Genomic DNA, 21,084 nt, shown 5'->3' on the forward strand with positions numbered 1-21,084 from the left:
ATTGTACTTACCCAGGCGGTAGCTGAAGGGAGGAGAAGAAGCCACAGCAAAAAAGGAGAATCATCCTGGAATCTAGAGACACGAGGGGATGGTCCAAAACGGAGAGTAATGTGAATTAGTTCTGGTCAAGGAACTGATTTCTCCCTCCAATGTCGATCCCATCATCTGTATCTCATCAGAGACTATAGGAGATTCACAAGGCAGTCTCTGTACCATCAGAATGGGAGAGTAACATTGGTAAAGGAGGTGGTAGATGACCAGGTTCCTCCAAAGGCAAGACCATCTCCTCTTGATGAACAGGAGATTGCAGGGAGTGAGTCCTGTTCCCTAGCCTTAGACTTCTTTTTCTTTGGCGGTTCAGTCCCAGAGTCAGCTGATGAATGCTCTGCCTTGGCTTCTTTAGCCACCTGGATAGACCGACCCAGTGTTGGCGGTGGTTGAACCACGCTTGTTGATGCCGAAGCTGTTGGGCCTGAAGTGCTCACTGAAACTAACTTTCAGGAGACTTCCGAGGTGGATGGTACCAAGACCAAGGAAGTCATCAAAGCCATTTTTAGAGATGGCTTAGAGCCAATTAAGAGAGAAGTAGACTGTGATTTCTGCATGGAATTGGTGGCCTGCAAGGCCCATTCTGAAAGCACTGCATGAAGGCATGAGATATGATTCCATCTCGCTTGCTTCATAAAAGCTTGGCAACAAATGCAGATTCTATGGCGTGGCCCTCACCTAAACAAAAAAGGCAGAGGATGTGCCCCTTGCTTGGTGGCAACTTGTTCCCACAATCTGTACACTTATGGAATGGAGCCCAAATGGCCATGGAACACTGAGACACAGCAGCAACACATGGCACTCCACAAAAGAAAACTAAACTGCACAACTGAAAGGTCAAGTACAACGAAGAAAATATAGAAAGGAGAAAATATAGAATAAAATGATTAGAACACTCAGCTTAATCACCTCACAACAGATGATCATAATGAGAAAACTCTCAGTGCCACTGCTGTAGCAGTCAAAGATAAAATGAAGGGAAAGGTGGGAACGCTGCCCCTGGGGCACGCACAGGAGGGGGTGTAGGGCAGGCTTCCTCACAAAACTCTCAGGTCTAGAAGGTTCCGCACAGACACAAAATCCATATGTGTGATGCCACATAGACAATGAAGAAGAACCAGAAAGAGTCCTTTGCAGCTGGGTGCAGAAGACAAGGAGGAAGGCATAAGAAGAACATTAGAAGAGCCATGCTGGATCAGACCAAAGGATCCATCTAATCCAGCATTCTGTTCACACAGGGGCCAACCAGCTGTCGACCAGGAAACCACAAGCAGGGTGTGAGTGCAACAGCATCCTCCTGCCCACATTCTCCAGCAACTGGTGTACACAGGCACGCTGCCTCTGATAACGGAGGTAGCATATAGCCATCAGGATTAATAGGGGCTAGTCCTGATCTCATGCCTGAGCTCAGCACTTTCATACACCAAGAAAACATGGTGGCTGAAATGCTTACATCAGAACAGGGCCTATGGAGACAGTTGTTTATCTCAATCAAACAACAAGATTATAATTTTAAAGCCACTAAACAGATACGTACTGGATAGCTGCTAGGATTCATGCTGGCTGTACGTTTGCACTATGGTATTAATGCTTTTATATTTTATATTGTTTTTATGCTGTACTTATGGTTTTAATTTTTGTGAACCGCCCAGAGAGCTTCAGCTATTGGGTGGTATAGAAATGTAATACATACATAAATAACAAAATATTCCATGTTAAAGAAACTATCTAAAATTTCCTATTAAAGAGTCATGTTACTGTTAATATCAATTTTGAATATTTGACCCTTGCAACATGACTCTCACAAGTATTTGCAGAAATCCTGTACTAGATCCTGTACTAATCTGTGAAGTGTCCCTGCTGCATGAGAAAACCTAGTCAGTACACTTGTAGCCCTTGCCAGTGTCAATATTTCTACAGGTCAATCAAGGTGACAAACAAACTTCCAGTTCTGACGACTTTCCTTTTCAGGAGTAGCTAGCAAGGTAGAACATTACCAATACTCAAAGGTTGATGTCCACATTACTACAGCATGTGAACATAATCAGAAAACATGTCAATTCTACTTGTCTATCTATTCCTTATCTAGTTTGTTGGCTTGGTACATTATATCCCACCTTCTTTCCAATGAGCTCAGGGTGGTTCTCCCCCAGTGTTATCATCACAACAATGAGGTAGGTCAGGTTGAGATAGCACCTCAAGGTCACCCGGTGAATTTCATGGCTTAGTGGAGATTTGAACCGAGTCTTCCCAGTCCTCGCCTGACACTCTTAACCACTACATCACACTGAACCGCATTACAACCTTTCTGGAAGGAGTTTTGGTCATACAAAGGGTTATTACATTTCATCCCCACAATGTTACAAGGGGGGCGGGGGGGAGAGACTGACTGACGGACTTGCTCAAGGCCAACCATTGAGCTTCATAGCTGTGGTAGCTAGTGTTGGACTTCCATGTGAGAATCCAAAGTTCAAATACTACTCATCATAAGGCCATCAGCCCTTCAGTTTGTGGACAGTCCTTTGATCCAGCAGAGGCTCTAGCTGACAGAAGGAGAGGAGGTGTTTTTTCCCCAATCCATCTTTCTCCCCCACAACCACCCCACGCCACCTCCAACTCTGTTCGAGGGTCCCCTAACTAGGGATAGACATATCTGTCAATCTCAGTCTTGTCAATATTGCCAATTTTAAGGTCGAGTTCATTCTGACCCATTTCTACACAAGCTTGTGACTTTTTAATATCTGTACAAAAGTGTGTACATTTTGTGTGCATTTTTCCATGTGTATGCATTTGAGTGCACATTTGCACACATTTTTTTCAAGTACTTTACATTACTGATACGTAGTTGTGTGCACTTTTCCCCCCAATACATGCATTTTATTTGCACTTTTCCTAATGTGTGCATTTTTCATAAGACTAGCTGTATTGGAAAGCTTGATAAACACAGATTTCAGGACACATACCTTCCCTGAAAGGCTCAGGAGATGCGAGTTTGGTAGATCTGTAAAAACCTCAAAGGAGCAAATTTCTCACCCACCCCTATCCCTAACTCCCCAAAGCGGATTTTGGGGGATATAAGGGGAACTGGTGAAAGTCAACTCTCCCCTTTTGTCAGAGCAGAACATCGCCCATAAGATCTCTAGATCCAACTCATTATGTGACACTTCAATAGCAAAGTCTTGTCCTAACCTACCTCACAGTATTGTTGTGAAGTTATACAGCTGTTCTGATCTCTCAAGACGAAAAGCAGGATACAAATGTAACAGAACACAGCTGAACAGGGATTTAGTCTCCCCACTCCAAGTCCAAAACTGTTTCATCAATTTATCAGTTATTCATCCATGATATCAGTTTAAAATCCTTGAAGAAATAAGGTTTCTTTAACACCTGAGAATAACAAAGCAAACAGTTATTATTCTGGCAGCGTCTTTCAAGACAAGGGCCTCTAACATAATGATGGGATGCCATCGTCCTATGGGCCAAATTCAACCTGTTGAGGATTGCAGAATGCTCCAAAAGGTTCCCTTTTCCTCCATTTACCAGAAACCCAATTTAGGCAGCATGAAAATAGAAACAGAAGGGTGTTCACTTTCTTATTTGTGTACATATGCCTCCCTCCCTCTTCTGCCAAACAGAGGGGGAAACGAGCATAGAGTAAACACATAGAGCTATTACTAGGCAAAGGCTCTGTATCTATAATTCCATCCCCACCCTAATCCTTGTCAGAAACAGTAAGGCGAAGAGTAGGATAGAGGCATGCCAATGAGAAAGCAGCAGCAGCTATTGTGCAAGAAGCATGCTTGAGAAGTCACTTTGAGATATGAAACGTATGTCCTCCATCATCTCCATCCCATTCTCTGAGGTGCCAACCTACAAAACTAGTTGCAGAGCAGGGCTCCAACATACTAAGGTTCCAGAGCCTGCTCCTGTCACTATGATGGGTTTTCAGCTCAAGCAGGTTTCTGCCAGTGTGCACTTGAGAGACTGGTCATTCTTTTCAACTCTGCAGTTTAGAGAGTTCTCATGTCATGCTCCACAACCTACAAAGGAACTGATTGTGGGTTGTGCAGTAAAAGCAGAAGAGGCAGGCATGCTCAGCCCTACTCGTGCACAACAACCCACTGGAAACCTTGTCTGATACTTTGCTGAAATCAAAATATATTATGTTCATGGTGTTCTCATGATCTATCATACTAGTAATTTTATCCCCGCCCCCAAAAGAAGATAAGGTCGGTTTGGCATGATTTATTCTTGATAAACCCATGCTGGCTCCTAGTAATCAATGCATTATTTTCTAGATGCTCACTGATCAGCCGAATAATAATCTGTTCTAAAAGTTTGACTACCATTGATGTTGGCCGACTGATCTGTAATTTCCTGGATTCAGCTTCCCACTTTTTTGAAGAAAGGGATATTTGCTCATCTGCAGTCTTTCAGAACCTCACCTGTTCTCAAAGGTTACAGACAGCAGCTCTAAAATAATGTCCGCAAGATCTAGCCCTGAAGACCTAGGGAGCAATCCTATCAGGATAGGCAGCCGCCTCCGAACTCAGTCAAGTGCCTATCCAATGCAGGGTGGGCGAAGCGCAGAGGCGATCTTCTCCACTATGCTCCAGCCACCCTACATTCGTAGCTAGACAGCTGATTTCAGCTATCTAACCGCAGGACTTCAGAGCGGGGGCGGGGAGGCTGGATGACACATAGGCAGTGTCGTACTGGCACGTCTGTACTCCCCGCCCCTTTCCTGGGAATGCCCTGTTTTGCCCCACTCTGCACTCCTCTTCCGAGTGTGGAGCCTGGGGACAATCCACGCCATCTACAAGGCAACGGGGGAGGGGGAGGGGAGGCGGTTTTCCAGGAACTGACTTTGAAGCTCGGGTTCCAAGGTTGGTTCCCAAAAAACCAACAATCCTATGGCCATCTAGCCACTGTCTAGCAGCCATGGGATTGCACCCTTAAAGTCATTTAAAGTAGGCAGGTGTTCTCTAACCATCTCCTTATCTATCCTGGGCTGCATGTCCTCCCTTACACTGTTTGTCCTACTTGTCCCAGGTCAAACACAATTCCCCTTATGGGAGAAAACCAAAGCAAAACAAGGATTGAGTAGATCTGCCTTCTCTCGGTCACGTGTTAACACTTCATCATCTTCTCCAAGCAGCAGATGTACACCTTCCTTGTTCTCCTTGCTCTAAAGAAGCTCTTTTTGTCAAACTTACATTTTTCCTAACACAAAAGTACAACTTAAAATTTTAAAACCTGCCATAGTTTCTAGTTCAGGGAGTGAGGAACCTCTGGCCCACAGGCTGAACATGGCCCAAAGAGCTTTCCCAACAGGCCTCCAACTCCCCACCTTGCCTGGTTCCCTCCCTGCAATGATTAGACTTGGCAAAACCTTCCACAGGCACCAATAGGAAGCTTTTTTCAAACATAAATTGCTGTGCTGGGTTGATTTGGGGGGGGGGGGTCCACAGTTGCAAAGGGAAGGATTAACCCTGCCTCCCTACAACAGTGAGGCATACCCCACCCAAATCACCTCCTGCGCTGCAATTAGGCTTGGGAAAAGGCTTCTCTTGGAGACAATGAAAGGCTTTTCAAAGCCTAAATGCAGCGTTGGGGGGCAATGCAGAGGGATCACAGATGGGGGTAATGGTTAACCCTCCCCAGCTGCAACTGCCCCCTCAACTCAGCAATGAGGTCACCAGAGAATTCCCCAGGAATGAATGCATCCCTTGGGCAAAAAAGGTTCCTCACCTCTTTTAAGGCTAGTTTAAGACTTCATACAGCCTACTAATTTTGTTTGCATTATGTAAAAAACGAATTCTCTTTTACAGTTTTTCATGTTTACCATGGTTCTATAGCAACCATTTCCTGAAGGTCATGATATTCTCTGGCTATCATTCTTGCATGATAATATGCAACATATAAGCTATATTAACTTCTAAGTTTCACTAATATCACTTGTATTTCCAAACAAATAAGTGTAGGACTGGGATGACGCTTCAGCTCCAAGCATAAGAATTGCTCCATAAGAGCTAGGGGGTATGCATGCATTGGTAAAAAAAAGTATGGAAGGAAAACTACTCAATGAACCTGTCCACATGATCTTGGAGGGGGAAATAAGTGATGGTGCTTTATTTCCCCCCACCACGCATACTGGTTGCATGCCAGGGGGATTTGCATAATTATCTTGGCTGGCACAGCTTGCCATGTAGAACAAACCCAGCAAGGGCGGCTTGTTGCCGTGTTTAACAAGCCACCTCAGATCCCTAAAACAGACCACAGGTTCTGGGTGGCTTGATAACCACAGGAACAAGCCACCCCTGCCAGGTGTGGACAGCACAGCAAGCTGCACCAGCGAGGATAATTATGCAAATCCCCCTGGCATGTATGGCAGGGGAAATAAGCCGTCGTGGCTTATTTTCTGCTCTTTGATGGTGCAAACCTGATCAATATGTACTCAGATCATTAATTTCTGTTCCGCAGAATAAATGTATTGATTAGCTGCCCTCTCCTCAATGCATAAAACAAATGAGTTAAATTTTGTAATATTTACAGGGAGAAGTTCAAACTTTGTCAGTTTAAACTCGTCTGAATTCTGTTTGACTTTTGCCATGTATACTTTATATTTTATGTTTTTAAACAGTAAAAATGTTAAAAGTGAAAATGCTCCAAGAAAAACTGGCAGTTTCTTAAAGCAATGCATGAATTAAGGAAAAATACCTTTGACTAAGCAGGAAAGATTCCAGGCTACCCATCTCCCACAGATGCATTAAAATGAGATAAATGACACCATTGAATCTGAAGTATTTTTTCAGCCCTGCCTTTCTCATGCACCAGTTTAAAAACCTTTAACGCTTACCCTGCTCTGGAATATGCCACTTAAAAGTAATGAATAGAGACAAACGACTGAAGAGTACCCCATGGTCTTCAAGAGTACCCGATGGTCTTCCACTGAAATAGGGGTCAGTGTGCTGAATCCAGGATTTTTAAAGCTACATAAAATGTAAACAAAGCCAACAAACAAACTAATGTTTTGTAAAGCCTCAAGCTACAAACCTTAGGCAAAAAATGCACACTACTGCATGTAACAGTAGCCCAATGGCCCTTGTAGAAAAAGAAAAGCCCCTCACAGCAACACTGGAAACCCCCCAGTGGGAAAACTACTGGTTGGGGGCAGGGGGAGAGAACTGGAGCAAAGACAGGATTAAGCATCCCTTCCCCCTGTTGCTCCTCTGCTCCAGATCATCCTTAAAAAAGGAAAAGCTATTTCTAGTAAAAGGGCCATCATGCTTGCATGTACTTTGGTACAGCTTGTACATCTTCATTTTTTTAGCTGTTAACTGCAACACCCACGCGCCAATTTAAAAGTTTTGCAGGGAAAACGTGTGTGTCTAACTATTAGCAACGGTGACTAGCAGCAATTCCATAGTGACGTCTATAAATGGGACAAACATGTTTTCCTAAAAGCAAAGCAGAATTTTACAGCAATTTTAGTCTGTTAGCTTGGGGGGGGGGGTTAAAAATAAGGGTTTGAAAAAAAATCTGAAAGCTTAAAAACAATGGAATTTAAATACAGGGATGACTTTAGTTTACAAGATATAAACAGAAGTCCACATAATTACTACTAGGAGAAAGTGAATGTTGGCGGGGAGGGGGGTTAATCCCATATTTCCTTGGGAGTGCAAGGTGACTAACCAGAAAAATTGCTAAAACGAATAGGCTTAACATGTAAAGGGCATTATAATGAATTCGTAGGACATAATTTCAGAATATGGAAAATTTCCAGTCATAGAGTACACGCACGCGCGCGCGCACACACTTACTTTTAAAGGCAGGAGGGAAAAGACAGACTAAAGATCATATATGGCCTAAAACAGGGCTGGGCAGAAGGTACTTCTCCAGATGTTCGGGAGTTCAAATACAAGAAGCCCCTGCCAGCATGGTCAATAGACAGGAGTGCTAGAAGTTGAAGTCCAAAACATCTGGCAATCTACTTTCTGCCCACCTCTAACCTAAAATATTTTCAGATAATCCCTGCACTCCAAATCCTAATTCAATCGTTGTACTAAATTTTTAAACCCTCATGCCTGTGAACATGGAAGTACATGATAACAGTTCAAAATCTAACACATGCAAAAAGCATGAATTCTTTTTCAAACTTTACTATTTTCAAGGGCTGATTCAACTATTTCACAACTAAGGTAAAGTAACAATTTCAGGATAAGGGCTGGAGTACACATTACATTTTGTCACGGGGATGCTGCCAAAACCACCATACTGGTCATAACATATAGAGGTACTTACTGCGTGGAGCTCCGCGATCATGTTATGAACTTCCATACTCCTGTTTTCAGCAGCATCGCCACCGTGGCGAATATAGTTATGTGCTCCAGCCCTAAGAATACCAAATGCAATATGTCCATCATAACTAGGTTCACACTGGGCACATTAAAATAATATACCATGTATAATCTGCATAAAATATATAACTTGGCTAAGCTCTTCAGCACATTATAATTTCCCATTGCCCTTCTTGGTACGTAGAAAATTGCCAGCATTTTTGCTACGGACACATTCTCCACTACAGCACTGTATGCCATGACTAATCAGCACCTAATGAAATAAGACATATGACCTGAAGCTTCATTAAAATCACAATAAGGAAGCCACCCATTTATGCACGCTTTTTTAATTTTAAGAAAAACAAAAAATAGTACCTACAAATTCAATGTCTGGATTCCAGGCAGCTCAGTTTAACTTGGAGCTCTTAAGAGATCAATAGGATTGTATATCAAGAAGCTTTAAATAAAGTTGTTCAGCTCCCTAGTTGCAAGAAGAATATACTCTCACACCAGAAAAGCTTCCCTGAAGTGTGTCCCAAAAGTTCCAAAACTGAAAAACCTCTAGGTCTGACAGTTTTCACTTCAGTTCTGATCAGATACACTTTAGAACATTCAAGGTCAGTGTAGTGGATAATGTTGGACTTTGACTACTGAAGGCTAAATTCACATCACTTTTTAGCCATGAACCTCTCGCACACTCACACCACAGACCCTATTCAGATGTGCACAGGGGGGAGTGTGTTTAGGGCAACTATCGGGAGGGGGCTGTTAGCAAAACCATGATGCATGCGCTCGTCACATGACCAGAAACCATGTGGCAACTTGTGATTCTCGTAACTACCCCCTGCCATTGTTACTGTAACTATCCTCCCACTGCCAGTGATATCAACAGCACTCATGCCGTGAAAACGCACACACCAGATACTCCATCCGTTGCTATGCAACACTGGCCACAGAGAAAGTCCTCATCAGCTAGAGCAATGCTGGAAGTGTGGGACACTCTAGGCCGCTGTCTCTATGGTCGCTGCCTAGAAACCACCAGGAGCCCATTCTAACCACCAGAGAGCCCACCCAACGTAACAGTAAACCACCCCGGCACCCCTTAACCCTGCTTCAGGGAGGTGGTTCTGGAATCACAGTCAGCATTTTTTCTCCTCCCAAATGACACATTAAGCCACCATGGTTAGCACAAATTCCTTAACCATCATAGCTTAGCGTTATGTGTGAACAGGGCCACACTCTCTCTCAGCTTAGTTTATCTCCCCATGTTATCATGGGGATAACCAAGAACTCTATGGCTGGGTTCACACAACACGCTAACCCACATTCAGTAGTTGAGTGTAGGTTGTTGGTGAACCATCCAAACTCAGTCAGGGTAGCTTGTTAACCATGCAGGGTGGCTTATTTTTCTTGAACAAGCCACCTTGAGAACCCATGGTTTGTTGTTGGATTGTTCAGGGTGGTTAAAAAGCCACCCTGCAGAAAATGTCCTAGGTTCAGAACACGTATTAGCCTACAGTTCAACAAATAACCCATGATTCAACAACAACCCACACTCAACCACTGAGTGTGGGTTAGCGTGTTGTGTGAACACAGCCTGTGTATGCTGCTCTGAGGTCCTTTAAGAAAAGTCAGATACAAGTTTAACGAAATAAACAAGGAAGGAAAATAAGGAATCGCTCTTTTGAAACTATTGGTAAGGAAATTGTCTTTTGTCATCTCACCATGTATCCTAGCCAATGCTTCTACTTTAACCCTTTCCTTATCCTTTTACTATCACTAGTACAAGTATTCTATACACTGCAATGCACTTTTGCTTCAGTCATAAGATGTTAATCACCTCCCCTGCCCTGCCTCTGCCAGTAGGAACCTCCAGTGGATCAGAGTCCCTTCTATTTGTAGAAGGGCAACTCAGGATCTAAGCCACATTCTCTTTGAACTAGAAACAGAAGAATATTATAGGTAATGCTTCATAAGCCAGTGGAAAGCAGCAGCCTTGTAATTTTGAAGATCTCTATGGGGTTCTGGCCATAACAGCATAGTCAATATATCCACAGCCTGGTGGATAAACAACAGCGTTAACATTTAGGGCACAATCCTATGCAGGTTTAGACAGATGCTGGCTGGGGAATGCTGGGAGGTGTAGGACTTTTTTCTATCTAAACCTGCATAAGATTGTGCCCTTAGTCCCTTAAGCATAGGCTTTGAGCCATAGAAAAACATCCTTACTGCCAAAAGAATGACAGCAGATGTGTTAGTCAACGATGACACTATTTGTAGGCTTGGTCATATTATCCAAGGCAAAAAGTACGCCATACTCCAACTCATTATACAAGAGAAAATGGAAGGAAAAAGATCAGTAGGAAGAAGACAAACATCATGGTTGAAGAATCTGAGGGAACGGTTTAGCTGTCCTTCTATATATTCAGAGCAGCAGCGTCAAAAACAAAAATAGCTGTAATGATAGCTAACCTCCAATAGGAGATGGCACCTTAAGAAGAATCCATTTTAAAAGATGCATAAATTAGCTGGTCCAGAAGAAATCTGAAAGGCAGGGGGGAAAGATTTAAATCCCCATTTTAGATTCATACCAACTACTCAGAATTAGGGATGTATGGGAAATCTGTTGGTTTTTTATGAGGATTTATCCAGTTCGCACCTTCTGGACTGAATATGGACTCGGACACAATCTCTGGTCGAAGTCTGTACACTTCCAAGCTTGCAGTGTGATTTACAGATCCCCCAAAATGCTTCTGACAGCATGTGTGCATTTGAAAAATGTGCATGAAAAAATGTGTACTTCTGAGAAAAACACAAACACGCTTTAAACAATGGGAAAAGAATTTGTACATTTCAAAGATGTACACAAGTGAGACATATATTCCGGAAAATATACACAAACATACATACAGATTTTCAAAAAACGGAGTATCACAATCCAATATGGACACAAGAAGGAACGAGGCTTGAGGTAGAATCTAGGGAACTTTGACAAACTCAGGTTTTGCTTGTATACACATACCAACTCAGAATAGAAGTCCAGTATTTTAAATGCGCTTGCTTTTTCTATAGGCTATGATTTTGGTCTCAGCAGGATATTTAACTGTAATTCAGAGGTAGTTACACTGCGGAGGCTTTTTAACACATCAAGTGATATTTTACCTAGTTTCTATTATTATACTGAAGAAACTTGCATCAAATGTATTACTACTATACAATAATCTCCAAATTAAGTAGTCATTTAAATCTTTAAATACAATTTCATATTGCTGCAATTAAAAGTCTTAAAATTTGTTATCCATGCAGTTAGATTCTAAATATGCTTACTCAGGTTCCATTGAATTCAATGGAATTTACTAGAGAGTAAGGGCGCGATCCTATGGGGCTAGGCGGCCGCCTCCGAATTCAGAGGAGGCCATCTATCCAATGCAGGGCAGGAGAAGCGCAGAGGGGATCATCCCCTCCATGCTTCAGCCGCCCTGCATTTGTGACTAGACAGCTGATTTCGGCTGTCTAGCCACAGGAAGGTGAAGTAGGGGAAGCAGCTGCTGGACAACAAATAGGATGTGCCCCACCAGCATTTCTGCATTCCCCACCTCAGAACACCCCGCTTTGGACGCTCCACGCTCCTCTTCCAAACGTGGGGCTGTTCCGAGCTGTCTGCGAGGCAGCACGTGGGGGGAGAGGTCAGTTCTCCGGGAACCGACCTCAACTCTGAGGTCGGTTCCCAGAAACCGACATATCCTACAGCTGTCTAGCCGCTGACTAGTGGCCATAGGATTGCTCCCTAAGTGTGATTAATATTGCAGTCTTTATTAACCTGGTTGGCAGAAGAGGACAGCCCACCATGGCTTAATTTACCTGCGGGGGCTGTTGCATTATGCCAGGTGCCATTTTTGCATGGGTCTGCAAGCACCCAGCTTGCCGTGTCATGCAAACTCTAAAACAAGCCACGGATTATTAGCCATGCCCCTCAAACAACCCCTGTCACTAGGGTTCACATGACACAACAAGCCACGGTAAGCTGGGCGCCATGCAAACATAGCTTCTATGGGCGCTTGGCATGATGGGACAGCCCCCGTGGGTATTAAGGCTGTCATGTCATGCAAACCAGGCCATTGTGTAAATGTAAAGATGCAAAGATAACTAACCAACTGGATAGCTGAAATATTTTTATTGTTTAGACACATATATCTTTCCAAATCAAAATGAAAGATCCAAGATATTTTTGGTTTCATAGAGTAAGAAAAACACCAAGAACTCTAACCATATAAAAAATATTTTTTCTATCTTGGTATAATACTAGCAATATTCTAGCAATTTTATAAACACGAAGTTTATATGATGTACTGGAGCCATTACTGGCAGTAGCAACAGGAAGCGTGGCACAACATCACTGTAAATACTACATGATATGACCTTCACTGATTTGAAACAGACCCACATGTCTCTGAAGATCAAGGAGGGTGGAATTCCTCTAGACACTGTATTTCCACTCAAACCTTAGTACTGGTGGCAGGTTTACCACCAACACTAGTAACCAATGGACATGAAAAGTTAAGACAGGTTACCTTTAAGAAACTGCAGGCCTTATTCCCAGGTGCACTGATAGAGCTGGACCACTGGGTACAAAGGCCAGCCCCTGCCGCCTGGAGTGCCCCAAAACAGTCTCTGTATGTCCATTAAAAAAAAAAATCTTTTCAGAAGACCTAGTGCTCAGTTTCCCCCCAATGCCCACTCTCCCTCCCCTGGCAGTGGCATCTTCTCTCTCTCTCAACTTTTATAAGAGGATGCATACACTGTCAAGCTGCAGTTGACAGTGCATCTCCATTTCTCTAGAGAGCCTCTAAGCAGCCCCATGTTGGCCAAGAGACATTCCAGCAAAATCAAGATGCTGGGCGTGATCGTAGCTTTGCTCTGCAACATGCCTACACTCTTCTAAAAGTTGAAAGAAATGAAAGAAAGAAAAGGTGACCTAGTAAGGGACAGGGGAGAGTGAGCAGACAAGCGAGCGCAAGAGAGGAGACAGAACGAGCAAAGAGAGAGTGCTCTCGCCAGATGTGGGGAGAAGGAGCAGGAGAAAGAACAATGGGGGAGGAGAGAAACTGTGCGGAGCATATAGGAGCATGCCCTCCCTGAAGCATCTTGCCCTGGGCCCCCTCAATCTTGTCAACACCACTGATTAATCCACTGCCACCAATAATTGTTTCATCAAGTATGACGCATTACAACTATAGGTTAACTTGCTACCAGTAGGTAATAGACACTGTAATTTCTACTGCCATGTGCTGTACTAGTTTAGGGATCTATCCCTCAAGTTAGAAATCAACAGAACACGTTTCACCTTACTCAACTTTCTGTCATAGCAAATATTTTACAGAACAATCAGTGACTATGATTTGGTATCAAACTTGTTTTCTTACACACAGAAAGCTACATTCCCTCGTTTTACATCTACAATGTATATAATGGTAGATCTCAAATGTCATTTAAGTGCATCTATCATCAGATTCAATTAAAATACAAACAAGTAAATTAAATGGAAAAGATCCATTCAAAAGCTGAATATGTTGTTGTTGTTACTACATTTCTATACCACCCAATAGCCAAAGCTCTCTGAGCAGTTTTACAGAACAATGTAGGGAACTAATTTTAGGAAATTGTGCATGAGACCCCTAGAATGTACTGACCTGAATAATCAGAACGTGTGTGAGGCAATTCTATACCGGTAAGTATGCAGATTTGACTAAACAGTGCTTGGAAAGGAGGCCACCTAAAAACTAAACAAATCCATCTCTTCTGTTATGGAGGAAAAGGAGGGTAAGAAGTGTAGCATATCAGTAACAAAAATAGATTGAGTTTTCTTTAAAAATAATTTAGACAATTCAGAAGGAACACAAGGCCCTGTTCAGAAAGACCCTACCCTTGAATCATAAAACACTGGGTATTTGAGAAGTATTTCTCATTCCATAAACTAAATATTTAATACTATTAACTTTAATTGGCTGTTCCTAAAATCTTAAGATCAGGTTACAAAAGTAAACTTTTAAAGTAACCAAGATAGCCAGAAAACCTTTGCTCATCTTATTACAATTCCTGAGTCCAAGTTGTTCACAGACAATGCTGCAATATTTATATCACGTCTACAATAATTATGTAATCAAGACTTCTGGTAATTTCCTTCAATGATGTTGAACACATGTTAAGAGATAGTGTGCCTATTCAGATGCACATGGGGGGGTAGGGTAACTATGGAGGGGGGGTAACGTAACCACAATGTGCACACCTGGCACATGACTGGGAACCATGTGGTGCCACGTGGTTCCCGTAACCCCCCCCCTCCACAGTTACTAGAACCACCCTACCACCACCACCACTGGTGATCCTAGCAGCCCTCCTGCTACGAAAACATGCCATGATGCATTGAGAAAGTCTGTGCCAGCTAGACTGATGCCAGAAGTGCAGGACACTCTAGGATGCCATCTCTATGTTTGCGCCCTGTACATCACCCAGAGCCCATTTTAATCACCGGGGAGCAAGACATACGTAACGGTAAGCCAGTCTAGGGTCCCTTAACCCTGCTGCAGGGGGGTGGTTAGCTGGGGTGGTTTCAGAACCATGGTTACTGGGGTTTTCTCCCAATACATGACACACTAAGCCACTGTGGTTTGCGGAAATTCCCTAAGCATCATGGCTTAGCGTGACATCTGAACAGGCCCAGTGCAAGTTTAATATTAGACTGTCATGCCTCCGTATACCAATCACAGATCAACTTCTCTTTCAGCAAGAATAATTTAAACTCATTTTTTATTTCTGATGTGTTCACCATAAACACACATTTCATCCAGAATATCATATAGCACATAATTAAAAGCAGAAAATCAAATACTGCCCTGTCTAGTCATGCTATTTAATTCTTTCTACTCAATATGCACATGAAAAAGGTAATACAAAATAGCCTAAGCCAGTTAAAAAAGAGAGGCAGTAGATGTTAAGTTATGCCTAATAGAGGAAAGAATAGTGCCTTCTCTCTTGCCTAGAATGCAGAGACCCCAGAACACCAAGAGTTGTGTAATACATTCCCATTCCTCAATACATTGGAACACACCCAGCCAACAAAGACTGATTCTGCCGAGAACTCCCAGCTTCAACCTTATCCCTAGGCATGCAAACAAGATAAATAGGTAGGACTGGAGGTTTATCTAGGCCACGCTATACACAACTCCCCCCCCAAAATATTAGCTAATTAACCAAATTGTTAATTAACAAAAGACAACATGTTGATGAGCCTAGCTCTAATTCCATCTACTGTGCTAACCCGTACTGTAACATACCATGGGTGGAGCTTGCTGCAGAATGTATAGCAGTGGTTAAGAAAACATCAACATTTAAAGCCACTGACTGCACTTCACACATAATAAGCCAGAGATCCTGGTTTAATTAATCACAATGTGCATGCAGCCCGTTTATTCCCACTTCCCTCCTCCCTTCATAAACCAACTTAAATCAGGGTTTATTTTGGCTTGTGAATCCTGGCTGCTTTGGGTACACTTAACCAAAACCCCAAGTTCAGACATCATGCAGAGCTCTCCCATTTCTGGTTTGTTTACCCACTTTCATGAAGGGGAAAGCAAATGGGCTGCATACACCAGCATGCAGGTTGTTTACATTGTGGTTTAGTAAGCCAGGACTCCTGGTTTATCATTATGGGCAAAAAAGGGAAGCATCAACAGGACAGGCAAAGCTAAAACCTGAGGCAGTACAGCTTCAAATGTGAAGTCCCTAGCCCTTCTCACCCTTGCAACTAGTGTTTCTTCTCACTACTCACAAGAGGCAAATTGTCTGATGGTCATTTACTATTGCAACAAAATAGTATTTAATTAAATCAACAAAGCATCAGAAGTGAAAAATAAAAGACACAAGGAAAGTAGCTACTCATCAGTTGTTGCAACCCAGGGGAAACTGTAGTGTAAGCCCTCCATCGACACTTAAAAGTTTTCACTTAGCTGTTTGAATGGAAAGGTTCCCATGATCCTCATTTAAGAGCAGGGCTTAATCAGCAAAAACAGTCAGCATATGCTTATACTCTGTTGATTTCTGGCTGTTCTAGTCATATGGTGATAGCCTATGTGAACATATGGGAGACCGTGTGCACAAAATGATCATTTGTCTTTGAAGCCAGAGAGGATTTTGCTAGTTGTTTTGATCTCATTAGAGCTTAGACAAGAGGCTGCAAAACAGGTGTCTATGATTCAGGGAAATGTGTGGTTCACACACCAGATTAAAATAAAATGCAGAAAAAAGTTGAAGATCATGCAGATATTGAGGAGCTGCTTTTTTTTAACTGGGTTTGGACACATTAACACATGATGGTTTATTTAACCCACAGTGGGTTAGCATGTCATCTGTGTGCTGTTTTCCAACCCACAATGGTTTAGCTTCCCAAAAGAAGCTACCCTGGTAACCCATGGTCTGCAGTAAGGGTTACTTAACCCATCATGGTTAGTGTGTCATCTGTTGTGCAATATGGGTTAAATTGCTCACTTACAGAGTCATTCAGCAAGAGCAGTCAAAATTGCCGCTGCCGCTCTGCTCCTCTTGGGTGATCTTAGTTTCTGAGATCCGCCTAGCAACAGATTGTGCTGGCATTTCCCTCGCCGCCTGACTACACCCCCTCTCCTTCAGAGAAGTGCTCTGCAAACTGACAAAGTGTCTTCCACCCACATGCCTCCCCAAGACTTTCCCATGCAGTACAATCCTCATGTTTCCCACAGAGAGGCATGGCCATGCAGGGGAGAACCTGCACATGAAATTTCCTCCCATTCTTGCAAACTGTCAGGGGGTTTAGAGTTACCACCACCCCTTTTTAGTGCAAAACATTATTTAGCGACCCCAATTTTAAGCAAGCCAAAGAAACTAAATAAGATCAATATGCCACTTTGTATGACAATAAAGTTTCTTTTTATTCTGTGTTGTTGCTTGCGAGCAGAGAGACGCTTGGACGTTGGGGTGGCAGGATAGGAGTAAGGAGTGGGAGGGGGGAAAGTGAAGGGGAGAAGGTGCGGGAAGGGAACCATGGGAAAGGAAACTACCTACCAGAGCACTTCTCCACCACAAATCAAAGTTGCATAATTATCCAGTAGTGCATGTGGTGGCTCCTCATGAGGATACCCCACATATAAATTTTCACCCCATTCCAGCAAGCATTCAAGGAGTTAGAGCCCCCACCCCCTTTTTGGTGCACATGGCCAGAGATAAGGGAAGGGCTTGAAAAACCAGCTCAGGAAGCAGGGCGACTGGCGGTGCGGGGGGAGGATCGGGAAGGAAGGCCATGTGAATCGGGACAACGTGGGATAGGTGGGGTGATGGGGGTGTGAGAAGGCAGCTAAGTATCTATGCCATGTAGAGAACACAGGGGAGCTGGTGAAGACAGAAGATGCCCCTGGTGCAAAGCTGGCCAATCAGAGGGAGGGAGGTGATGTAGCGGTGGCACAAGGAACAGTGGGATATGGTTTCCACTATGAAGGAATCTGGGATATCTGCCAGGCCAGGTGGGAGGCCTAAAGAGGGAGGTGGGGTGGGGTGGGGGGAATAAGCTACACACAGTAGTTTATTTGTCCAATCATGTGATGGGCACAGTGGGCTATTTTTCAAAATAAGCTACTGTGAGTAGCTTATAAGTCACCATGGCTTAAAGTGATGCGAGAACCTGCCCTTTTCTGTTTTAAATGTCATTCTCTTTTTAGTGTTAAACTGAAATCATGCAAGAGATAGGATGCACTGTATGGAATCCCAAAGCACTTGAACCATATCAAGTTCAGAAATGGAGTTTTTAGTAAGATGTTCTGTAGTGCTTCACAACAGAATGAACTAAGCCTCTCATTTTTGAAGCTGCACCCTGTACATTGGGTACTATAGGGCTATGCACGTCAGTCTTCCCCAACCTGGAGCCCTCCTGATGCTTTGGACTACATCCCAAATGTTCCCAGCATTCCTGACCAATAGCCATGCCAGTTGGGGCTGATGGGAGTTGATGTTCAAAACATCTAGAAGGCACCAGGTTGGGGAAGGCTGGTATATTGACTATGTGAGCGTGCATTGAGAGTACATGTTACAAAGAAAGTTCATGCAGCTGTTCTCTTTAAACATCAAAATACCGCACTGAAGTAAAATCCACTGGATAAAGCCATCAAGGCTATTAAGCTAGTATGAAATCAAAATAATCCTGCAGTACTTTCCAAAAGATAAACAGGAAGATTTTTCCACAATAAATAAAGCAGTCATACTATCATACATCACAAAACTGGTCCCACATTAGCCTAGCATAGTAGTGCCAGAGCCTAAGGATGTTTTACTTCTGCAAAGTCTGCACGAGCCCTTCCTACAGGACCAATTCACACAACACATTTCTCTCTCCATACGAGTGGATAAAAATAACGCATGAAGGAAATCAGACTGCAGAAATTCCCATAACTGTTGCAGCATTTTCCCCAACAGCTGCAATCACAGGAATTACTGCCAGCCATAAATATAATCATGTGGTTCATAAATTGTTATCCCTATCAACCACTGGGACCACTCACATACATACAAAACTCTAACTCTTAATGCCCACTGCACACATCCTAAACAAGTGGCAGAACGTTCAATACTAATTAGCAAAGACACACTCCAAGAAACTCTAGGAAGGCACTGGTGATGCTGGTCCCACAATAGATCCCATTAAACCTTTTCCCTAGCCAGGAACGTACAGCATGCATACAAGAAAATCACTTGAATGGGAATATGGAATAACCATACCAACCTCTGTGAAGCTATAAAAAGCAAAGGGAAACAAGACTAATGACATCTACAAGGAACTAGCTGGCACAGAAAGGAATGTCCTAGTGTTAAAGTGGCATAAGACTAGATTCAAGACTAGTCAGTCCAAAAAGAAATGCTCATGCAAACATTTTCCCATGTGAAGTTGTGCTTCCAGAGTCTCTAATCAATTCCATCTTTTCATCCAACAGAGCAGCCAATGTACACCTCCCTGAAGGTCTACCAAAAATTACTTCACTGCCACAATATAGTGAGTTGGTGAAGTATAGTAGCTAAGAATGTGAGCCAAGAAGCCCCTTAATCAAATCTCACATCAGCCATGATATCCCTAGGGTGGTCTTCGGTGAACCTCTATCTCTCAGCCTATTCCCACACCCAACACACACACATCTGCAACGTGGTTATACTAATACTAACCTGCCTCATAGGGCTGTTGTAAAATTTCCAAGATAATGTATGCAAACCCTACCTTGAACTCTTGAAAGTACCATTTATATATTAAGTATTATTACAGTGAGGGCCAAGATGTATTTTAGTATATTTACCAGCTTTAATAATACCATTTTAGAATAAAGCAGATTTCAAGGAAGTTCTTTTCCAGAATTGAAGATTAACAGGCTAACATATAAAATCAAAGACAGAAATTGAACCAGAAACACAAAGGCATTAAAAAAAACCATTTATCACTTTATCCTATGCAGTGCTCAGAGACATGAAAAAGTATTTGCTGGCCAATACCCACATTCTTTCCTCATGAGCTTTTTTCTGGCTGCAATGCAAATAACTAATTTCAGTTACTGTCCTTTAGCTTAAAATCACAAGGACAGATCTACTGGAATAGGTAAAAATAGCACTACCGAAGATGCCAAAGGAGAATCTTTCCACTATATGGCCACTGCTTAGACTGCAATATCAGCTGGCTTTCTTTTTATAACCCTCTGGCTACATACATATACATATCATATATATATATATATATATATATATATATATATCAATCACACACACACACACACACACACACACATATATCTGAACTACATTAACACAGTAAACATTAAAAGATTGAGAAAGAAGATTCAACCTTTCATTTGCATTCAACTCTGCCCTTTATATTTTCTTATGATTATAGCCCATTTCTAGAGCCATTTGTTTTTGTTATCTGACCAAACAAACATGCATCTAAAAAATAAGACCATGGCCTTCGCTGCTTCTTGTCTGATGCAAGCATACCACAGTGAAAAATCACTTTAACTACAGAGGCAGCAAGTTCTTCCAAAATAGCTGTACAACTTGCAACCCTCCAAACTAAATGCAGCCCACCAGCTGCACAGTAAACCTTTGGTATCTCCTGCATGATTGGGACTACCGCAGGGGAATTGTTAATCACCTGGCAAGCCACAATTCATGACTGGGGGGGTGTAATTTAGCTTGATAGGTCACACACTGTGGACACCTGAAATAGACGGAGAAAGACATTACATATTTTACTGCAAAACACTAATTTGAAGAACAGAACTGGAGTGGATGGCGAAGCATCTCCAAATCATGAGTCAAGCATCTTCTTCCTCCCCTGCGGCTAGTTTCTCAACAGTGTTTCCTATGAATATGACTTTGGGAGGATCTTTGTAGCCCCCTCAGTACACACTTTTTACCCAGTAGGGATCTGAATGGTACTAAATCACACAGAATATGGAACCTAACAGGTTTCTCATGAGCTACTAAATATTTTGGGAGAGGGGTTATATTCCTTAGTTAGAAAGAAATATCAGAGAGGAGGGCAAGATGGGCCATTTGTCTGTTGCTTACCAACAGTAGAGAGTCTAGACCAGGGCTGGGCAGCCTATGGGCTGGGCAGCCTATGGGCTGGGCA

At 42.8% G+C, this 21,084-nt stretch overlaps 1 protein-coding gene across 26 annotated transcripts in view; it reads right to left on the reverse strand.

The window, feature by feature from the left end:
• Nucleotides 1-21,084, reverse strand: part of RAF1 (Raf-1 proto-oncogene, serine/threonine kinase) — a 104,151-nt gene that overhangs the window by 37,948 nt on the left and 45,119 nt on the right. For 9 of the 26 annotated variants that reach the window (XM_084839875.1, XM_084839890.1, XM_084839871.1 and 6 more), the window contains exons 2-3: nt 8,353-8,443; nt 3,242-3,435 (exon numbers count right to left, since the gene is read on the reverse strand). The exons of 4 other annotated variants lie outside the window; for them this stretch is intronic. The gene's annotated coding sequence lies outside the window, so the exon portion shown is untranslated. Of the gene's footprint in view, nt 1-11; nt 73-3,241; nt 3,436-6,907; nt 7,041-8,352; nt 8,444-21,084 lie in introns of all 26 variants that reach the window. 13 more of the 26 variants (XM_084839893.1, XM_084839873.1, XM_084839887.1 and 10 more) reach the window with 4 other exon arrangements.

This window comes from Heloderma suspectum, chromosome 2 (genome assembly GCF_057233095.1).
Source record: "Heloderma suspectum isolate Gila_16-S chromosome 2, 16-S_ref, whole genome shotgun sequence".
NCBI classification, from domain to species: domain Eukaryota; kingdom Metazoa; phylum Chordata; class Lepidosauria; order Squamata; family Helodermatidae; genus Heloderma; species Heloderma suspectum.